Below are 21,059 nucleotides of genomic sequence, written 5' to 3'. Positions count from 1 at the left end.
TCTGTTTCAGGAGGTCCAGGGGAGACCTGAGGCTCTGCAGTTATAGCAAGCTCTCAGGTGTTGCTGTTGGCTTACAGGTGACATTTGGAGTAGTGAGGTGGCAATACATTTTGAGAATTAATTACCAATCTGGATAAAGTTTCTCAGGGCCATGCATTACCAATAAATTTGATGACTCAGACTCCCACATACATAAACAAACAGGGAGGATGAGGGAGGTCACCATGACCTCCATCCAGTTGCAGGAAGCCCCAGCTTGTGTTCCAAGGGCTGCTTACCCTGCTGAGGCACCAGCAGCCACTTGCTATTTTGAATGCAAACCTTCAATCTGAAACAGACCCAGCAGAGGAAACATTGTAAATCTTCACTTAAATCAGCTAAGTTTCCTTAGCTAAAAGAAGATCAGGACTCTTCTGTGCAATGTGACCCTACATTGATACATTCAGTGGGCAAATAGTTCTTTTGAACCACAAAGTGAAAACACACATCATAAACTCAAAAGGAGCAACAGATCAGAGCTCCCTGCTGGCCTTGTCATATTTCCCCTCGCTAATTTGACGGCTCTGCAAGTCCACCAATACCATCCGGTGATCTGCCTGGTCACAGGCACATCGGGTACATGGGAAAACTTTTCCTCAGACCTTGGGAGGCAGATGTCCCATGGCAACATGCCAAGGCACAAAACCCAGAACAAACCACCTACTTCTAGAAATCCCTTCTGCTTCTCATATCCATCCCAAGTTGGCTGCTAACAAAATATAACTCTAACCCTAATACTACATTAACCCTAAACCTAATTCCATCCCTGGTCATAGTAAACCATAGCCTTGACCCAGCTCCATCCCTTGCTCAAAACACAATTCTAGCCCTATACCTATCCCTAATTTTAAATCTAACCCTAAACATAACCAAAATGTATACATATCCATAACCCAAATCCTTGTCCTACAACTAATCCTAACACTAGACCTAAACATAATGATAGTACTAGCCCTAGTGCTAAACCTAACCAAAACACAAACCTAACTCTAGGCATAACCCTAAACCTAACAGTGACCCTAAGGCTTGTTCTAACAATAACTCAAAACCTAAACCTAACCCTAAATATAACGATAATTCTAATTGTAATCATAGCCCTATCCCTATCTTGACACTACCCTATGCCAAGACATAACTCAAAGCCTACCATTTACCTTGCACTTATCCTTAACTTTATCCATTCCCACCACTAACCCTAACCCAAAACATTATCCTAACCATAACATTATCCATAGATGTAGAAATAACCCTAGTCATAATACTAATTTTAAACCTAACAATGGCACTTCACCTAACTCTAACTTTGTCCATAGCATTGACCTTAGCACTAACTGTAAATATAATCCTAAACCATACCCTAGCTATACCATAGGGTTATAGCTATACCCTAGCTATAACCATAATCCTAAACCTACTCCTAACTCTAAACTTAACCATACCCACAACATTACCCATAACCCTAATGCTTACCACTGCCTTAACCCTAAGGCACTGTCTCTAACCCCAGCCCTTGAATTAATCCTAGCCCTAAACTAAACCTAACCTTAAAACAAACTCTTCACCTAAACCTAAACACTAAGAACTACCTAGCTCTAGTCCAGGACTTAACCTTACTTCTAACCCTTAACACTAAGTCTAATTCTATCCTTCTCAAGCCCAAACTATAGGCTAACCATAACACAAATTCATACCCTAATATTGATACTAGCTCTATCCCTCATCCTAGCCCTATCACTAACTAAGCCCTACCATTATTCTTAGCCCTACTTTTAGTACTAGTCCTAATCTTAGACCTAACCATAAACCTACCAATAAATTAGCCCTAGTGCTATTTCTGAACCAAAACCTAAACCTAACCCCAATCCTAGGCCAAGAACTAGCCCTAGCCACAGTCCTAGTCCTAGCAATAAATCTAACCTAAATAAAACTAACCCTGATACAAACCATAACCTTAACCTTAACTCTAGCACTAGCTGGAGCTCTAGCCATAGGACTAATCCTAGCTATATCCCTAATCCTAACAGTGACCTTGACTCCAGCCCTAAATCTGAACCTTATCTTACTCCTAACAATAACTCTAAATAAAATCTTACATCTGATCCTAACACTAACCCTAAACCTTATACTAACTTAAGCCTTATCCCTAAACCTAACCCTAAGAGTAACCCAAACACTAAACCTAACAATAAGTTGGCCCTACACTTACCTTATCTAACATGTACTGAAAATGGAATCCCAAAAACTATTCCACATTAACTTATCCGATCTTCAAAAACGATTGTATGAGACAGGAACATTATACTTATTTTATGAATGAGGAAACAGAGTAGCAATATGCTAAGTAATTATCACCTATTCAAGAAGATCCAGGGCCTGATCCAGCCAGACAAAATAATGGCAATTTGATGGTTCTGCAAGTCCAATAGTGCCAGACTGTGACCTGCCAAGCATAGCCCATTTACAAGGCTACTGGATGCTGTATGTCCACAGAACAACATGAGCCAGGGCACTCATCATCCTTAATATCATGTCACAGGAAACGCTGCCACATCAGGCTGTATTTGAATGCAAACCTTCAGGCTGAAAAAGATCAAGGAGAGAAACCATCATGAATCTGCACATTAATCAGTTAAGATTTCTCAGCAAAAAGATTTGGACTCTTCTTTGCAATGTGACCCTGTATTGAGACATTCAATAAGCAAATATTCTTTTTGAACTACAAAGTGAAAACACACATCATAATAAACTCAAAAGTAGCAACAGACCTGAGGACCCTGCTGGCTTTGTCATATTACCCCTTTCCGATCTTCTCTCTCATGATTCAAGAGGTGTCATCATTTACCCTCACTAATTTCCTAATGTGCTAGAGACAGGATAGCTCTCTTCTCATTTCATTACCAAATATATTATCAACGGGGAGTATAGTACCCAAAATTTCCACAAAAGTGTTAGAAAGGTAAAACCAGCCACAGGGCCACAGGCCAAATGTTTAATGTCCTTGTAAGTCAATTAAGGGTGAATTACGTGATGATAGTGTTATGAATGAAAACCATGTTGGGGATCATGGGGAATGCAAGGCGGTACTGGACCACATGTGCATTTCAAGGATGGCTTGGACCCCACAAGGATTTTAGGGTTGAACTGGACCATCCTGTGAGTCCAAGGACTGAACAGCAGACTGAGTTCAATGGCAAGCTGAACATCACAGTGAGCTGCAGACATGCCTGGGCCTCACAGTCAGTTTAAGGATGGCCTGAGTCACAAAAGGCAAGCAAGGCCAAACTAATTGGCATGGTGATGATAAGGCTATGCATGAGTACCTTCTGAAAGCTTTTCTCAGACCTTGGCAGGCAGAAGTCTCATGGTACCATGCCAAGACATGAAAGCCAGATCAAACCACCTACTTCTAGAAATCCCTTGTACTACTGATATCCATCCCAAGCTGGCTGCCCTGTGCTTATAAAGGTCAACTGCACAGGTTCTTGGAGAATTATGTAGGCTGAGTACATTTTTGGTATCAGAAGGCAGCTGACCCACTCCCAAACCCTGCACAGGAGCCCACAGCCACCCTTACACTCCAGGCTTCACTTTTTCCAAAGTGGAACTCTGTATCTGCAGTGCTGAGAGTGGGCATGAATTCACATCTCAGGGTTGCTACTCACCAAGCAACATGACATGTCTTCTCCACAGAGCTGGGCTACACCCTTGCTGTCCCTTCTTTCATGGCCTCTAGATAGATAGTTACTCCTCAACCTTTTCAAAGTTCCAGGGCACTTGGACTGACTGTGAATGTCATGAGGAAGTCACTTCTGGTTGGATCCTCTTGCCTGGGCAGTTGGATTGATTGTGATGTCACCAGGTAGTCAAATCTGATTTTATCCTCTGGCAAGGACAGTTGGACTGACTGAGATGTCATGAAGAAGTTGCTTCTAATTGGATCCTCTGGCCAGGTACTTCCTCTGTAGCCTGGACCCTCCTCAACTATCAGCAACTGGGATGGCAGACACTGGGTGCCACCTTCTGGCCAGTGGATAATTGTTCTCCTCAAATATCCCAAGTGAGCTTTCTGGATCATGTTGGATGAAGTGAGTTGGAATGTGTTTTTTGGTAATTTCTTAAAAAAGGAGCAAGGCTTCACTGGATATTGGGTAGAGATGGAATGACACTTGACAGAGAGGTCAAAAACACCCCAGGTGTTTTAGACTTCCTCAACCATTACTAGTAGTTTTTCCTTGGCCAAGTCAGTTCACCTCTCAAGAACACATCTTTAGTCATAAAAGGATGGTGGCTTAGGTTACCCTGAAAAGTTTCCCACCAGGAATCACTAGATTCTTTCTCTAATAAGGATTTCCTTTGTATGTACCTCTCTCTCTCTCTCTCTCTCTCTCTCTCTCTCTCTCTGTCCCTCTAGGTCTCTGTCTCTCTCCTGGATCTCTCTGTGACTCATTCATTCTCTCTCTTTCTTGATCTCTCTCTCTCTTTCTCTCTCTCTCTCCCCCCCCCATCTCTCTGTCTTTCTCTCTTTCTGAATCATTCCCTCTTAAGACCTCCAACCCAAAGGCACATGAAACATATTCCTTACAGGAAAATGTGCTCCATCCAAGCTACTCTAACTATGGTGCCTATTGATCCATATCTCCTATCCTAACAATAGTCTCTCCCATTTCAAAGTTCCAGGAGCCATTACCATAGCTGTGATGTGATGAAGAAGACCCTTGTGATTTGATCCTGACATGAAGCACTTCCTCCAGAGTCCCTCTCCCTCTGATTTGCAGCCATTCTCTGGAACATTTTGGCACCATGTTCTGGCTAGAGGATCACTTTCTCCTGTAGTTCACTAATTTGGACAAAGGATCCAAACCACACAAAGTTCAATTGGCATGTCATTTTTGACCATTTCCCAAAAACTAAGAAGACATGCTTGGTGTTGTGTTATAGAGCCAAGGACACCAGATTGACTGTGAAATTAGTCCCCCGTTTGTTCTATTTTTTTACCTAATACTGAAATTTTTACATTGGAAATGTAATGTAAAAATAAATGTAAATGTGAAATAACGTAAAATAAGTGTAATGAAATTTTTACAAGTCAGTTCAATTCCCACAAGGCAATCCTTGGTCACCATAGGATCTTGTCTTAGGTGACCTTCAAACCTTTGCAGAGATCAAAGGATTCTATTTTTCTCAGTGTCTGTCTGTCTACCAAAACACACACACAGAAACACATGGACTCCCACCACCACCACCAAAAACACACAGGTGCAGAGATAAACATAAGACTCACATACACACACACTCTAAAACATGCTCCCTAGGTATTTTCAAAGAATGTGAAATTTTACTTAGTAATACATTTATAAACAATTATCAACTGAGCATCATGTTCCTATAATAGCTAACATTTACTGATAATGGAATCCCAGAAACTATCACTCATTAACATATTTAACCTTCAAAAATGGTGGTTTTACAGTAAACACAATACTCATTTTATAAATGAGGGAACAGAGAACAAATATAGTAAGCAATTACTATTTATTAAAGCAGAAAAATGGCCTAAAAAAGAGCCAGAAAAAATAATGCCAATCTTAGGGCTCTGCAAGTCCATCAGTGTCAGTCTGTGACATGCCAGGCATAGCCCACTGACCATGGCACTGGGTGGATGTGTCCACAGAACATGAGGAGCTGTGGGCACAACAGTCATCCTTGATATCATACCATAGGAAATGCTGCTGCAAACCTTCAGTCTGAAACAGATCCAGGATAGAAAGCAATGGAAATCTGTACTTAAATCAGCTACGTTTTCTTAGTAAAAAGATTTGGATGCTTTAGTGCAATGTGACCCCACATTGATACATTCAATGGAGAAACATTTCTTTTGTACCACACAGTGAAAATACATCATAATTTATTCAAAAATGACGACAGACCTGAGGGCCATGCTGGCTTTTTCATATTTCCCTTTTGCTGTCTTCCCTTTCATAACTCAATCAGTGTCATCATTGATCTTCTCTAGTTTTGTATGTGCTAGTGACAGTGTTGTTGTCTTCTTATTTCATTACCAAATATATTCTCAACCATGAGTATAGTACTCAAAATGTCCACAAGAGTCTTGGTAAGACAAAAATAACAACAGGCTCACCAGCTATAGAGTTAATGTCCTTGCAAAGTTGATTAAGGGAAATTATGTGAGGATGGTGTTATGACTGGAAATCATCCTTGGGAACACGGAGAATGCAAGGCAATAGTAAACTGCACATGCATTTCAAGGACAGCCTGGCTTCCACAAGTATTTCAGGGTTGGACTGGTCTACCCTGTGAATCCAAGGACTGACTGGGCAGCAGGCATAGTTCAAAGGCTGAAATGCATAGTGAATTGCAGACAGGCCTGGCCTCACAGTCAGTTCAAGGATGGCCTGGGTCACAAAAAGAACTCAAGGTCAAAGTGGGTGGCACAGTGAGGACAAGGCTAGTTCTGGGCACATTTGGAAACCTTTTCTCAGATCTTGGGACCCAGAATTCCCCTAGCAACATGCAGAGACACCAAAACCAGAACAAACCACATACTTCTAGAATCCCTTCTACGGCTGATATGCTACCCAACCTGGCTGCCCCATGATTGGGCAGGTCACCTTCCCAGGTTCATGGAGAATTACATAAGCCAAGTAAATCTTCAGTATCTGGAGGCAGCTGACCCAGTCAAAAACCCTGCACAGGTGCCTGTAGCCAGCCAAACACTCCAGGCTTCATCACAAATGAAAGAAGAGGTGGAGGGTAGAAACTGCATCTGTAGTGCTGAGAGTGGGTGCTTGAGCCTGAATTCACCTCTCAGGGTCTCTACTCACCAAGCAACATGACATATCTTCCCCGCAGAGCCGGGCTGCACTTCCCCAGGTGGCTATACCATTGCTGACATTTCTTCTATGGCTTCTAGTCAGATAACTGCTCCACCATTTTGAATTTTGAGAAGCATTCATAGATCCCAAGTTTCTATCAGGCCGAACTTCACAGAAACATGTAACTTCCATTTTAAGACCAACTTAGGTAGAAAGTTGAATGTCCTGCATAATAATTCATCCCTAGAATTAAGTCTTTGTTACATTGCATTACTCCCCATCTATCACCATTTTCATTTCAATTCATTTTGGCTCATATTTCTCTAATATGCTGAATTTCATAGAAACATGTAACTCCCATCCTTAAACCAACTTAGTCAGAAGGCTGAATGTAGTTAACAATGTCCAACTCTGTGAAATAAGTCTGCCTTTCATAGAATTAATCCCGATCTATCACTACTTTCAATATGGAGAAACATTCCTTTTTGCTCATAATGCTCTATTATGTAGAATTTGAGACAAACATGAATCTCCTATGATAATTCCAACTTAGAAGGTTGAGTGTCCTGCACAATGTTCCACTTTCAGATTTGAATCTCAATTTTGTAGGATTACTCCCCATCTGTCACAGTTTTCAATTCAGATAAACATTCATTTTGGCACATTATGATTGTTTTTAATTTTTACTTATTTATTTATTTATTCATATGAGCATACATACTCATTACTACCCCCACCCCCTCGCCCCTCCCTCTCCCCTCCACCTCCCTCACTTCCAGGCAGAAACTGTTCTGCCCTTTTATCCAAGTTTGTTGAAGAGAAGACATAAACAATAATAAGAAAAATACAGCATTTTTGCTAGTTTGAGATAAGGATAGCTACAAAGAGAGATTCCTAGCAGTGCTTCCATGCACATGTGTATTACAACCCAAATTGATTCATCTCTACCACACCTCTTCACTACTTCCCAGTCACCTTCCCATATTGACCTCTGTCATTTTAAGGTTATTATACTAGCTCCTCTGCAGTGGGCACATCAAACACTTTCAAGTTTTGGGTTTCCTCTCTTTCCCTATTCCTCCTGTATGTATTCTTTCCTTAGATGTGACCCATGTCCAATATTACTGCATTTGTTTTAGGTCTAAAGTCTGCATATTAGGGAGAGCATACGATTTTTGGCCTTCTGAACCTGGCTAACTTTGCTTAAGATGATGTTCTCCAGTTCCATCCATATAGTTGCAAATGATAAGATTTCATTCTTCTTCTTGGCTAAGCAAAATTCCATTGTGTGTAAGTACCACATTTTCTTAATCCATTCGTCAGTAGTGGGCATCTTGGCTGTTTCCATAACTTGGCTATTGTGAATAGTGCTGCAATAAATCTGGGTGTGCAGGTGCCTCTGGAGTAACCTGAGTCGCACTCCTTCAGGTATATCCCCAAGAGTGGGATTGCTGGATCATATGGCAGACCTATGTTTAGTTTTTTAAGAAGCTTCCATATTATTTTCTAAAGTGGTTGTAGTAACTTACGTTCCCGCCAGCAATGTATAAGGGTTCCTTTTTCCCCACATTCTCGCCAATATTTGTTGTTGGTGGTGTTTTTGATGATAGCTATTCTAACAGGAGTGAGGTGGAATCTTAGTGTGGCATTTCATTTATGGCCAGAGATGGTGAGCATTTTTTCATGTATTTTTTTAGCCATTTGGATTTCTTCTTTTGAAAAAGTTCTGTTTAGTTCAGTTGCCCATTTCCTTATTGGTTCATTGATTTTGGGGGTGTTTTGTTTTTTGAGCTTCCTGTATATCCTGGTGATTATCAGTCTTTTGTCTGATGTATAGCTAGCAAATATTTTCTCTGACTCTGTTGGTGGTCTCTTCAGTTTAGAAACCATTTCTTTTGTTGTTCATAAGCTTTTTAATTTCATATAGTACCATTTGTCCATCCTTTCTCTTAGTTGCTGAGCTGTTAGTGTTCTACTGAGGAAGTCTTGCCTATACCTATTGCTTCCAGAGTATTCCCTGTTCTTTTCTGTACTAGCTTCAGAGTTTCAGGTCTGATATTAAGGTCCTTGATCCATTTTCAGTTGATACTTGTACAGGGCGATAAACATGGATCTAGTTTCAGTTTTCTGCAGGCAGATAACCACTTGTCCCAGCAACATTTGTTGAAGGTGCTGTCTGTTTTCCATTGTATGTTTTTGGTGTGTTTGTCAAAAATTAAGTGGGCATAGCTGTGTGGATTCATATCCAGGCCCTCAATTCTGTTCCACTGGTCTTCATATCTGTTTTTGTGCCAGTACAGTGCTGTTTTCATTGCTATTGCTTTTAACATAGTTTGAAGTCTGGTATTGTGATACCTCCAGCGTTGCTCTTTTTGCTGAGTATTGCCTTGGCTATTCATAGCCTCTTGTGTTTCCAAATGAACTTTAGCGTGGATTTTTCAATATCTGTGATGAATGTCATTGGGATTTTGATGGGAGCATGTAGATTGCTTTTGGTAGTATAGGCATTTTTACTATGTTGATTCTACCAATCCATGAACACAGATCTTTCCACCTTCTGTAGTCTTCCTCAGAGGTTTGTAGTTCTGTTTGTACAGGTCATTCACATCCTTTGTTAAGTTTACTCCTAGGCATTTGATTTTTTTGAGGCTATTGTAAATGGAAATGTTTTCATGTATTCTTTCTCAATGTTCATTGTTGGTATATAGAAAAACTAATGTTTTTGTAGATTAGTTTTATATCCTGCCACAATGTTGAAGCTGTTTATGGGATCTAGGAGATTTTGGGTGGAATTTTTTGGGTCTTTAAGGTATAGGATCATGTCATCTGCAAATAAGATATTTTGACAGTTTCTTTACCTATTTGTGTTCCTTTTATTTCTTATTCTTGCCTTATTGCTCTGGCTAGGAATTCCAGGACTATGTTGAATAGGAGTGGGAAGAGTGGGCACCCTTGTCTCATTCCTGATTTTAGGGGAAATGGTTTCAGTTTTTCTCCATTAAGTATGATGTTGGCTATGGGTTTGTCATAAATAGCCTTTATAATGTTGCAGTACTTTCCTTCTATTCCTATTTTTTTAGAGATTTTATCATGAAGTGGTGTTGGATCTTATCCATGACTTTTTCTGCATTTATTGAGATGATCAAGTGGTTTTGTCTTTGCTTCTATTATTGTGCTATATTACATTTATGTATTTGCGTATGTTAAACCACTCATGCATCCCTGGGATGAAGCCAACTTGGTTATGATGAATGATCTTTCTAATATGTTGTTGGATTCGTTTTGCCATTATTTTATTGAGGAGTTTTGTATTGATGTTTATTAAGAAGATTGGCCTATAGTTCTCCTTTTTGGATGTGTCTTTTTCTGGTTTTAGGATAAGTGTAATACTGGCTTCATAGAATGAGTTAGGCAGTGTTCCTTCCCTCTCTATTTCATGGAAAAGTTTAAGGAGAGTTGGTATTAGTTCTTCTTTAAAAGTCTGATAGAATTTAGCAGAGAATCCATCATGTTCTGGACTTTTATTTTTTGGGATACTCTTTATTGCTGCTTCAGTTTCATTTCATGTTATAGATCTATTTAGGTGGTTAATATCCTCTTGGTTCAACTTGGATGGTCATAAGTATTTAGTAATTTGTCCATTTCTTCAAGGTTTTCAAATTTATTAGAATATAGGTTCTGAAAGTAGTCTCTGATGATTCCCTGGATTTCCGTGGTGTTTGTTGTTATCTCCCCTTTTGTGTTTCTGATTTTACTGATTTGGATTTTTTCTCTCCTCATTTTAGTGAGGTTTGCCATGGGTCGGTCAATCCTGTTTATTTTTTGAAAGAACCAGCTTTTTGTTTTGTTGATTCTTTGTAAGGTTTTTTGGTCTCTATTTCATTAATTTAGGCCCTTATTTTTATTGTTTCTCACCTTTTGCTTGTTTTGGGTTTTGCTTGCTCTTGTTTTTCTAGGAGTTTGATATGTAGCATTAGGTCATTAATTTGAGATCTTTCTGTCCTCTTAATATGTGCACTCATGGCTATAAACTTTCCTCTTAGGCCTGCCTTTGCTGTGTCCCATAGGTTCTGGTAGGTCATGTTTTCATTTTCATTAACTTCCAGGAATCTTTTTTAATTCCTCTTTTGTTTCATCAATGACCCACTGATCATTGAGCAATGTGTTGTTCAGCTTCCAATTGTTTGCATATTTTCTGCTGTTTTTATTGTTGAGTTCTAGTTTTAGTGCATTGTGATCAAATAGAATGCAGGGGATTATTTCTATTTTCTTATATTTGCTGTGGCTTGCTTTGTGTCCTAAGATATGATCAGTTTTGGAGAAAGTTCTATGGTCTGCATTCATAAGAATAATCTCCATCTCTTACTATTTTCATTATGGACAAATGTTCTTTTTGGCTGATAATGCTCAATTATGTTGAATTTCATACAGTCATATAAATCTCATGCCAATACCACTTAACTATAAAGTTTTGGTCCTAAACATGTTCCACCTTCAAAATTGAGTCTCTACTTCATAGAGTTACTCCACATCTATCACCATTTCAATTTGGAGAAGCATTCATTTTGGCTCATAATGCAATATTATGCTGAATATCACAGAAACATGTTACTCCCATTCAAAAACCAACAGTTAGAAGGTTGAATCTGGCACAGTGTTCAACTTTGTGAATTGAGTGTCCTTTTCATAGGGTTATTCATCATATGTCACTTTTTTTTGAATATCGAGAAATATTCATTTTGGCTCACTGTGCTCTGTTATGCTGAATTTATAGAAACGTGTAACTTCCATTCTGAAACTAACTTAGTTAGAAACTTCAATGTCCTACACAATGTTTCAATCAGGAAATTGAGTCTATAATTCATAGGATTACTCTCTTTCTAGCAAAGTATTCAGTTTTGAGAAATCTCCATTTGGGTATATTGTTCTGAATGTCATAGACACATGTAACTCCCATTCAAAAACCAAGCTATGTAGATGGTTGAATGTCCTGTATATGGTAACGCTGGGAATTTATCCTATATCTCATAGGATTTTTTCCCCATCTTAGCCATTTTCAGTATGTGCAATCATTCATTTTGGCTTGAAATGCTCTATTATGCTAGATTTCATAGAAATTTGTATCTCCTATTCTACTACCAACTTAGTAGAAGGTTGAGTGTCCTGCACAATGCTCCCCTTTCATATTTGAGTCTAGATTTCATGGGATTACTCCCCATCCATCACCATTTTCAATTTGGAGAAACATTCATTTTAGATCATAATACTGGGACAAGAGGTAGAGTGCCTGCTTTCTAAGTCTGAAGCTTTGAGTTCAAACCCCAGCCCCACCAAAAACAAAAGATTGTTCTTCTTGGATCATTATGTTGTTATGCTGAATTCCATAGAAACATGTAACTCCCATTCTAAAAACAACTTAGAAAGAAAGCTGAATGTCCTGCTCAATCTTCTATGGTAGAAACTTAGTATACAATCAGAGAATTATTTCCTATTTATCACTATTTTCAATTTGGAGAAACATTCATTTTAGCTCATAATGTTCTATTTTGCTCAATTTCATAGAAATATGTAACTCCGATTCTAAAACCAACTTACATAGAAGGTTGAATTGCATGCCTAATGTTACATCTTCAGAATTAAGTCTTTATGTTGTAGGATTACTTCCCAGCTTATAGCCATTTTCACTTTGAAGGAATATTCATTTTGGTTAATAATTCTCTAATATGCTGAATTTCATAGAAAAAGTAACTTCCATACTAAAACCAACTTAGTTTGAAGGTTGAATGTACATTCAAAGTGTTCATTCCACTTTGTTTATTGAGTATGAAATTCATAGGATTATTCCTCATCTATCACCATTTTCAATTACAAGAAACATTCATTTAGACTCATAATGTTCTATTATACTGAATTTCATAGAAACATATGACTCCCATTCTGAAACTAAATTAGTTAGAAGGACAGATGTCCCATTCAAGGTCCACGTTTTGAATTGAGTCCAAATTTCATAGAGCTACTCCCTTTCTATCACTGTTTTCAATTGGAGTATCATTCATTTTGACTTATAATGTTCTATTATTCTGACTTTTAAGGAAACATGTAACTCCCATTCTAAAACCATGTCAGTTAGCAGCATGAATGCCCTGTACAATATTCCACCCTATGAATTGAGGCAGACCCTGTTTCATCAGATTACTCCCCATCTATCATTGCTTTCAATTGGAACTCACATTCATTTTGTCTATAATGATCTATTTAGGTTGAATTTCAATTCAGTTGGGAGGAACATAAATATGGCTCATAATGTTCAATAGAACATACAACTCAACTTCTTAACCATCTTAGTTGGCAGGATGAATGCCCTCACAATGTTCCACTGTGGAATTGAGTCTGTATTTCATAGTGTTACACCCATCTATCACCATTTCAAGTATGGACAAACATTCTTTTGGGCTCATGATGCTCTATTATGCTGAATTTAATCCAAATATGTAACTTCCGTGCTAATACCAACTAAGTTGATGGGCTGAATGTCCTGCACTATGTTCAACTTTGTGCATTGAGTCTCCTTTTCATAGGGTTACTCCACACATGTCACTGTTTTCAAATAAGGAGACATTCATTTTGGCTCATAGTGCTCTATTACGCTTAATATCATAGGAACATGTAACTCCCATTCTAAACCAATTAAAGTAGAAAGTTTCATTTCATGCACAATGTCCCAAGATTTGAATAGAGTCCTCATTGCATAAGATTACTCCCTATTTATCATTGTTTACACTTTGGAGAAACATTCATTTTGGTTCCTGTTGCTCTATATTGCTGAATTTCATAGATTTGTAACCATATTCAAACAACAAAATAGTTAGAATATTTACTGTCCTGCAATATATTACACTCAGTTAATTGAGTCTGCAATTCAAGAATCACTCCTTTTCTATCACTGCACTCAATTTTGAGGAAAAATTCCTTTTGGCTCATAATGTTCTATTATTCTGAATTTCATAGAAACACATAACTCCCAAATGAAAAACCAACTTGGAAGGTTGAATGTCCTGCACATTGATACTCTTTGTGAATTTACTCTTCATGTCATAGAATTATTACCCATCTATCACCATTTTCAATATGCAGAAATATCCATGTAGGCTCCAAATGCTGTATTGTGGTAAATTTCGTTGAAACTTGTAACTTCCTTATTAGCACCATATTAGTTATAAGGTTGAGTATCCTGCACAATGTTCCCCATTCAAATTTTGGTCCGTATTTTATAGAATTTTTCTCTATCTAACACCATTTTCAAGTTGGAGAAACATTCATTTTGGCTCATACTGTTCTGTCATGCTAAATTTCATAGAAATGTGTAACTACCATTCTAACACAAACTTAATTAGAAGGTTCAGTGTCATGCACACTGTTCCACTCTGTGAAATGAGTCTTCATTTAACAGGACTACTCTGTATGTATTACCATTTTCAATTTTTAGAAGCACTTGTTGGCTCATAATACTCTATTATATTGAGTTTCATAGAATCTTGAAACTCCCATGCTAATACAAATTTAGTTGGAAGGTTAAGTGTCCTGCATGATGTCCCACTTTTTTTAGTTAAGTCTGTATCTTATAGGACAAGTCTCTATCTACCACCATTTCCAATTTAGAAAAAATTCATTTTCACTCATAATGCTCCATTATGCTGAATTTAAGAAAAATGGCAGTTACTTAACTGCCATTATAAAATCAACTTAGTTAGATGGTTCAATGTTACTGGTCAATATTCTAACCAGGTAATTGAGTCTACTTTCAATAGGATTACTCCCTATCTCTCACCATTTTCAATTGGGAGAAACCTTCATCTTTGCTAAATATCTCTGTTATGTTGAATTTTATAGAAACAAGTAGCTGCCATTCTAAAACCAACTTAGTTAAAAGGTTGAATGTCCTGCACAATGTTTCACTTTGAAAATTGAGTCTACATTTCATAGGATTAATCCCTATATATCACCATTTTCAATATAGACAAACATTCATTTTGGCTGATAATGTTCTCTTATGCTGAAGTTCATAAAGTCATACATCTTCCATGCTAATAGGTCTTAGTTATAAGGTTTGTGTGTCCTGTGTAATGTTCCAGTTTCAGAATAGGGTCTGTCCTTCACCTATCAGCGTTTTCAATATGGAGAAATGTTCATTTTGGCTTATAAAGCAATATTATGCTGAATATCATAGAAACATATAACTCTCATTGTAAAACCTACTTATGTTCAATGTTGAATATTCTGCACTAGGTTCCAGATTTGGAATCGAGTCCTCAATACTTAAGATTACTCCCTATATATTATTGTTTTCATTTTGGAGGATGTTCATTATTGCTCATTATGCTCTATTATGCTGAATCTTATACCATTCAAACACCAACTTAGAGGGCTAGAAGACTGTCTGGCAGAATATTACATTCTGTGAATTGACTCTGCATTTCATAGGATTACTCCCATTTTATCCCCATTTTCAATTTGGAGAAATACACATTTTTGCTAATAATACTCTACTATATTGAATGTAATAGAAACATGTAACTCCCATTCTAAAATTAACTTAGTTAGAAGGATGAATATACTGCACACCATTCCATTTTGTTAATTGAGTCTAAAGTGCATAAGAATGTTCTCAACATATCACCATTTTCAATAATGTGGAACATTCATTTTGACTAATACTTTATTATGCTAAATTTCATAGAAACATATAACTCCCATTCTAAAACCATTTTAGTTAGAAGAACAAATGACCTATGCAAAATGCACCTTGTGAATTGAGTCTGAATTTCATAGATCTACTCCATATTGATCACCATTGTGATTATCATTCATTTTGGCTCATAATGCTCTATTATGCTGAATTTCACATGTAATTTCCTTTCCAAAAGAGACTTAGAAGTTTGAATGAGTTGTACAATGTTCCACTCTGTTAATGAGTTTGTGTTCAATAGGATTATTCACCACCTATCACTATTTTCAATTTGGAGATATATTCATTTTGGCTAATAATACTGTTATGATAAATTTCATATAAACATGTAACTTCCATTCTAAAACCAACTTAGTTAGAAGGCTGAATTTCCTGCACAATATTCCACTGTGTGAATTGGGTCTGTATTTCATAGGATTGCAACCATCTATCCCCATTTCCAATGTGGACAAACATTCTTTGGGGCTCTTAATGTTCTATCCTGCTAAATTTCATCCAAAACTTTAGCCTCCATGCTAATATCAACTTAGTAGAAGGCTGAGTGCTCTGCACAATATTCCACTGTGTATTGAGTCTGCATTTTATAAGATTACTCCCTTTGCATCACTGTTCTCAGTCTGGGGAAACATTAATTCTTCATAATAATGTTCTATTGTGCTGAATTTCATAGAACATGTAACTTCCACTCCAAATATATCTAAGTTGGAAGGTTGAATGATCTGCACAATGATCAAAGCTTGGAATTGAGTCTTCTTTCAAAGGATTACTTCCTATCTATATCTGTCTTCAACTTGGAGAAACATTCATTTTGGCTTATTATGTTCTATTATACTAAATTTCATAGAAACATGTAATTCCCATTCTAAAACCAACTTAGTCAGAAGGTTGAATGTCCTGCTATGTTCCTCTGTGTGAATTAAGTTGGTATATCATAGGATTATACCCATTTCTTACTATTTCAGGTATGGACAAATATTCATTTTGGCTCATATTATGCTGAATTTCATACAATCATGTAACCTCCATGCTAATACCAACTTAGTTAGATGATTGAGAGTCCAATGTTCAAGTTTCATCATCAAGTCTTTATTTCATAGGATTATTTCCTACTATTTACCTATCTCAATTTGGAGAAACATTAATTCTAACTCATAATGCAATATTTACTGAATTTCATAGAGACATTTAACTGTCAATCAAAAAACAACTTAGGTAGAATGTTGAATCTTGTGCACTGTGTTCCAGCTTTGGAATTGAGTCTTTATATCATAGGTTTACTCCCCATTTATAACAATTTTCAATTTGGAGATACATTCATTTTGGCTCATAATACTCTATTACACTTACTTTTTTCATTATAGAGAGACCTTTATTTTGAATCATAATGATCTATTATCCTGTGTTTCATAGACACATGTAACTCTCATGCTAATACCAACTTAGTCAGAAGGTTGAATATTCTGCATGATGTAACATTTTCAGAGTTCAGTTTCTATCTCATAGGATTAGTCCAAATCTATCCTCATTTTTAATTTGGAGAAGCATTCATTTTGGCTCATGGTGCTCTATGACACTGAATTTCAGAGAAACGTGTATCTCCCATTCCAAAATTAACTTAATCTTAGTTAGATGGTTGACTTTCCTGCAGAATGTTCCACTCTGTGAATTGAGTCTGCATTTCATAGGATTACTCCAATCTACCACCGTTTTGAATTTTGAGATGCATTCACTTTGCCTTCTAATGCTCTATTACGCTGAATTTCATTGACACATGCAACTCCCACTCTAAAATCAACTTAGTTGGAAGATTGAATGTCCCGGACAATATTTCCACCATAGAATTGAGTCTTTGTCACATTGTGTTACTCCCAATCTATCACCATTTAAATTTAGAGACATTGATTTTGACTATTAATTCTCTGTTATGCTGAATTTCATAAAAACATGTAACTCCCTTTCAAAAACCAACTTAGTCAGATGGTTGAATGTCCTTCCCAATGTTCCACTGTGTGACGTTATTCTTAATTTCATAGCATTGCTCCCCATCCATCACCATTTTCAACTTGGAGAAACATTTAGTTTTACTCACAATGCTCCATTATACTGAATTTCATATACACATGTAATTCCCATTCTAATCAACTGGGTTAGAAGTTGGAATGTCCTGCCCAATGGTACTGCATCAGAATTGAGTATTTCATAGAATCACTCCCCATCTATCAAACCCTTTTCACTTTGTACTAATATTCATTTCAGCTCACAATGCCCTGTTACACTCACTATCATAGAAAAATATGATGCCTGCTCCAAAGGATCTTAGAGGAATGACTGTCCTGCACAGTGTTAACTGTTAATTTAATCTGTTGATTGAACAGAGTGTTAGCACTGTTAACTGAATCTGAAATTCATACAATTCCTCACCACTTATCACTGTTTTCACTTGAAGAAACATTAATTTTGGCTTATTATGCTCTATTATGCTGGATTTCATAGAACCCTGTAACTTACATTTTAAAAGAAAGTTCGTAAGAAGGTAGAATGTCCTGCACAATATGCCAATCTCTGAATTGAGTCTGCATTGTACAGGATTACTCTCCAACTAAAACAATTTTCCATATGGATAAATGATCATTTTGGCTCATAATGCTCTATTATGCTGCATTTCATAGACACATGTACTACCCATGCTAAATCAAATTTAGTTAGATAGTAAGTGCTCTGGAAAATTTTCCAGCCTCAGAATTGAGTATTTATTTCATAGGATTACTGGCCATCTATAACAGTTTATGATTGGGGCAAACATCCATTTTGGCTAATATTTCTCTATTATGCTCAATTTCATGGACACGTGTAACTCACATTCAAAAACCAACTTAGAAGGGTGAATATCTGCACAATATTCCACTCTGTGAAGTCAGTCTGCATTCCATAGGATTACTCCCCATTCATCACCATTTTAAATTTGGAGAAACATTCATTTCAGATCATAATGGTCTATCATGCTGAATCTCCTAAAAACATATAACTCCCATTCTAAAACCAACATAATTAGAAGGTTTAATATCCTGTGCAACTTCCACTCTGTGAATTAATCTGCTTTCATAGGATTATTCCCATTTACCACAATTTCAACTTGGAAACCTTTATTTTGTCTCATAATGGTCTATTATGCTGAATTTCATGAAAACATATAGTATCCATTGTAAAGCAAACAGTTAAAAGGTCAATGCTTTACTCAATGTCTCACCCTAACAATTCAGTATTTATTGCACTGAATTCTTCACCATCTATCACCATTTTCATGATGCACAAATATTTTGGGGGGCTTAAAATGCTCTACTATGATGAATTTTATAGAATCACTTAACTCTCATTCTAAAACAAACTTAGAGGGTTGAGTTTACTCCACAATGTCCCATTCTGTGAATTGAGTCTGCCTTTCATAGGATTACTCCCCATGCCTATTTTCAATTTGGAGAAACATCCATTTTGGTTCATAATGCTCAGTTATGCTGAATTTCATAGCGACATATACCCCCATGATAGTTCCAACATACTGAGAAGGTTGAGTGCCATGCATAATGTTCCATTTTCAAAACTGAATGTGTGCTTCATAGGCTAGTCTCCATCTGTCACAGTTTTTTATTTAGAGAAAAAATCATTTTTGGCTCATAATGCTTTATTATGCTGAATTTCATAGAAACTTGTAACTCCCATTCCAAAACCAACTTATTTAGATGGTATAGTGGCCTGCACAATGTTACACACTGTGAATAAGTCTTAAATGATAGGATTACTCTTATCACAGTTTTCAATTTGGAGAAACATTCAATTTGGCTCAAAAGTCTTTATTATGCTGAATTTCATAGAAACATATAACTCCCATTCTAAAACGAACTTAGTTACGGGATTGAGTTTATTGCAAATTGTTCCACTTTATGAATTGAGTCTTGCTTTCATAGAAATACTCCCCATAAGTCACTATTTTCAATTTGGTAAAACATCTATTTTGGCTCGTAATGTTCAATTATGCTGAATTTCTTATAAACATGTAACTCCCATTAAATCCAACTTATTTAAAAGGTTCAGTGTCTTCTGAAATGTTCCAACCTTGAAACTTGGTCTATATTTCATATGCTTACTCTGCATTTATCACTGTTTACAATTGGGAGGAATATTCATTTTGGCTAAAATTCTCTATTAGGCTCATTTCATAGAAACATTAATTTTCATTCTAAAGCCAACTGCACAATGTGCACAATGTTCCACTGTGTGAATTGAATCTATATTTCATAGGATTACTCCACAACCATCACCGTTTTCTGTTTGGAGAAACATCATTTGGGGTCATAATGCTCTGTTATGCAGGATTTCATAGGAAAATGTAACATAACTTCCACTCTAACCAAATTAGCTATAAGGTTAAATGTCATGCACAATGTTCCCCTCTGTGAATTGAGTCTGATTTCACAGGAATAATCCCTATCACCATTTTCAATTTGGAGAATTATTTATAATGACTCATAATGCTTTATTATTCTCAATTTCATAGAAACACTTACCTCCCATTTAAAAGCCAACTTAGTTAGAAGGTTGAATGTCCTGCATAATATTCCAAACTCTGAATTTCATCTGCAATGCATCTGACTACTCCCCATCTTTCACCATATTAAATTTGGAGAAAAATTCATTTTGGCTTAAAGTGTTCTGCTATGCTTAATTTCATAGAAACAAGTACGCCTGTTCCCAAACTAACTAAGTTAGAAGGGAATGTCCTGCACATTGTTATATTGTATGATTTTGTTCTGCCTATCATATGATTATTCTCCATCTATCCATTTTCAATTAGAAGACACATTAATTTTGGCCTGTAATGCTCTATTATGCTGAATGTCATAGAAGCCTGTAACACCACTGCTAATCCCAACTTCATTAGAAAGTTTGAGTGTCCTGAATCATATTCCATTTTCAGTACTGGGTCTGTATTTTGTAAGATTATCCCCGTCTATCACTGTTTTCAATTTGGGGAACACTTCATTTTGGCTCATAGATTCGTTATGCTGAATTTCATAGAATTGTGTAACTCCCATGCTAACACCAACTTAGAGAATTGAGTGTTCTGAAAAAGGTTCCACTTTCAAAATGAGTCTGTATTTAGTAGGATAATGCCCCATCTATCTTTGTTTTCAAGTTGGGGAAACATTCAGTTTGGCACATGAATGCTCTATACAGCTGAAATTAAAAACATGTAATCCCTTTATAAAACCAACTTAGATAGAAGGTTGAATATCCTGGACAATATTCATCTCTGTGAATTGAGTCTGAAATTCATAGGCTTTCTTCCCATCTATCACCATTTTCAATTTGGATAAACATACATTTTGGCTCACAATTTTTCTATTATAATGAATTTCAAAGAAACATGTAACTCCTGCTCCAAA

The 21,059-nt window shown here is 36.8% G+C and overlaps 1 long non-coding RNA gene across 1 annotated transcript in view; it reads right to left on the bottom strand.

Moving 5' to 3' along the window:
• Positions 1-21,059, bottom strand: part of LOC141420735 (uncharacterized) — a 72,270-nt gene that overhangs the window by 6,079 nt on the left and 45,132 nt on the right. The window contains exon 2 of the long non-coding RNA XR_012445295.1: positions 2,392-2,619. This is a non-coding gene — a long non-coding RNA (uncharacterized lncRNA). The remainder of the gene's footprint in view (positions 1-2,391; positions 2,620-21,059) is intronic.

Source organism: Castor canadensis, chromosome 2 (assembly GCF_047511655.1).
Source record: "Castor canadensis chromosome 2, mCasCan1.hap1v2, whole genome shotgun sequence".
Taxonomy (NCBI): Eukaryota; Metazoa; Chordata; class Mammalia; order Rodentia; family Castoridae; genus Castor; species Castor canadensis.
The sequence above is the reverse complement of the archived record's forward strand: the minus strand, read 5'-3'. Positions and strand labels throughout refer to the sequence as shown.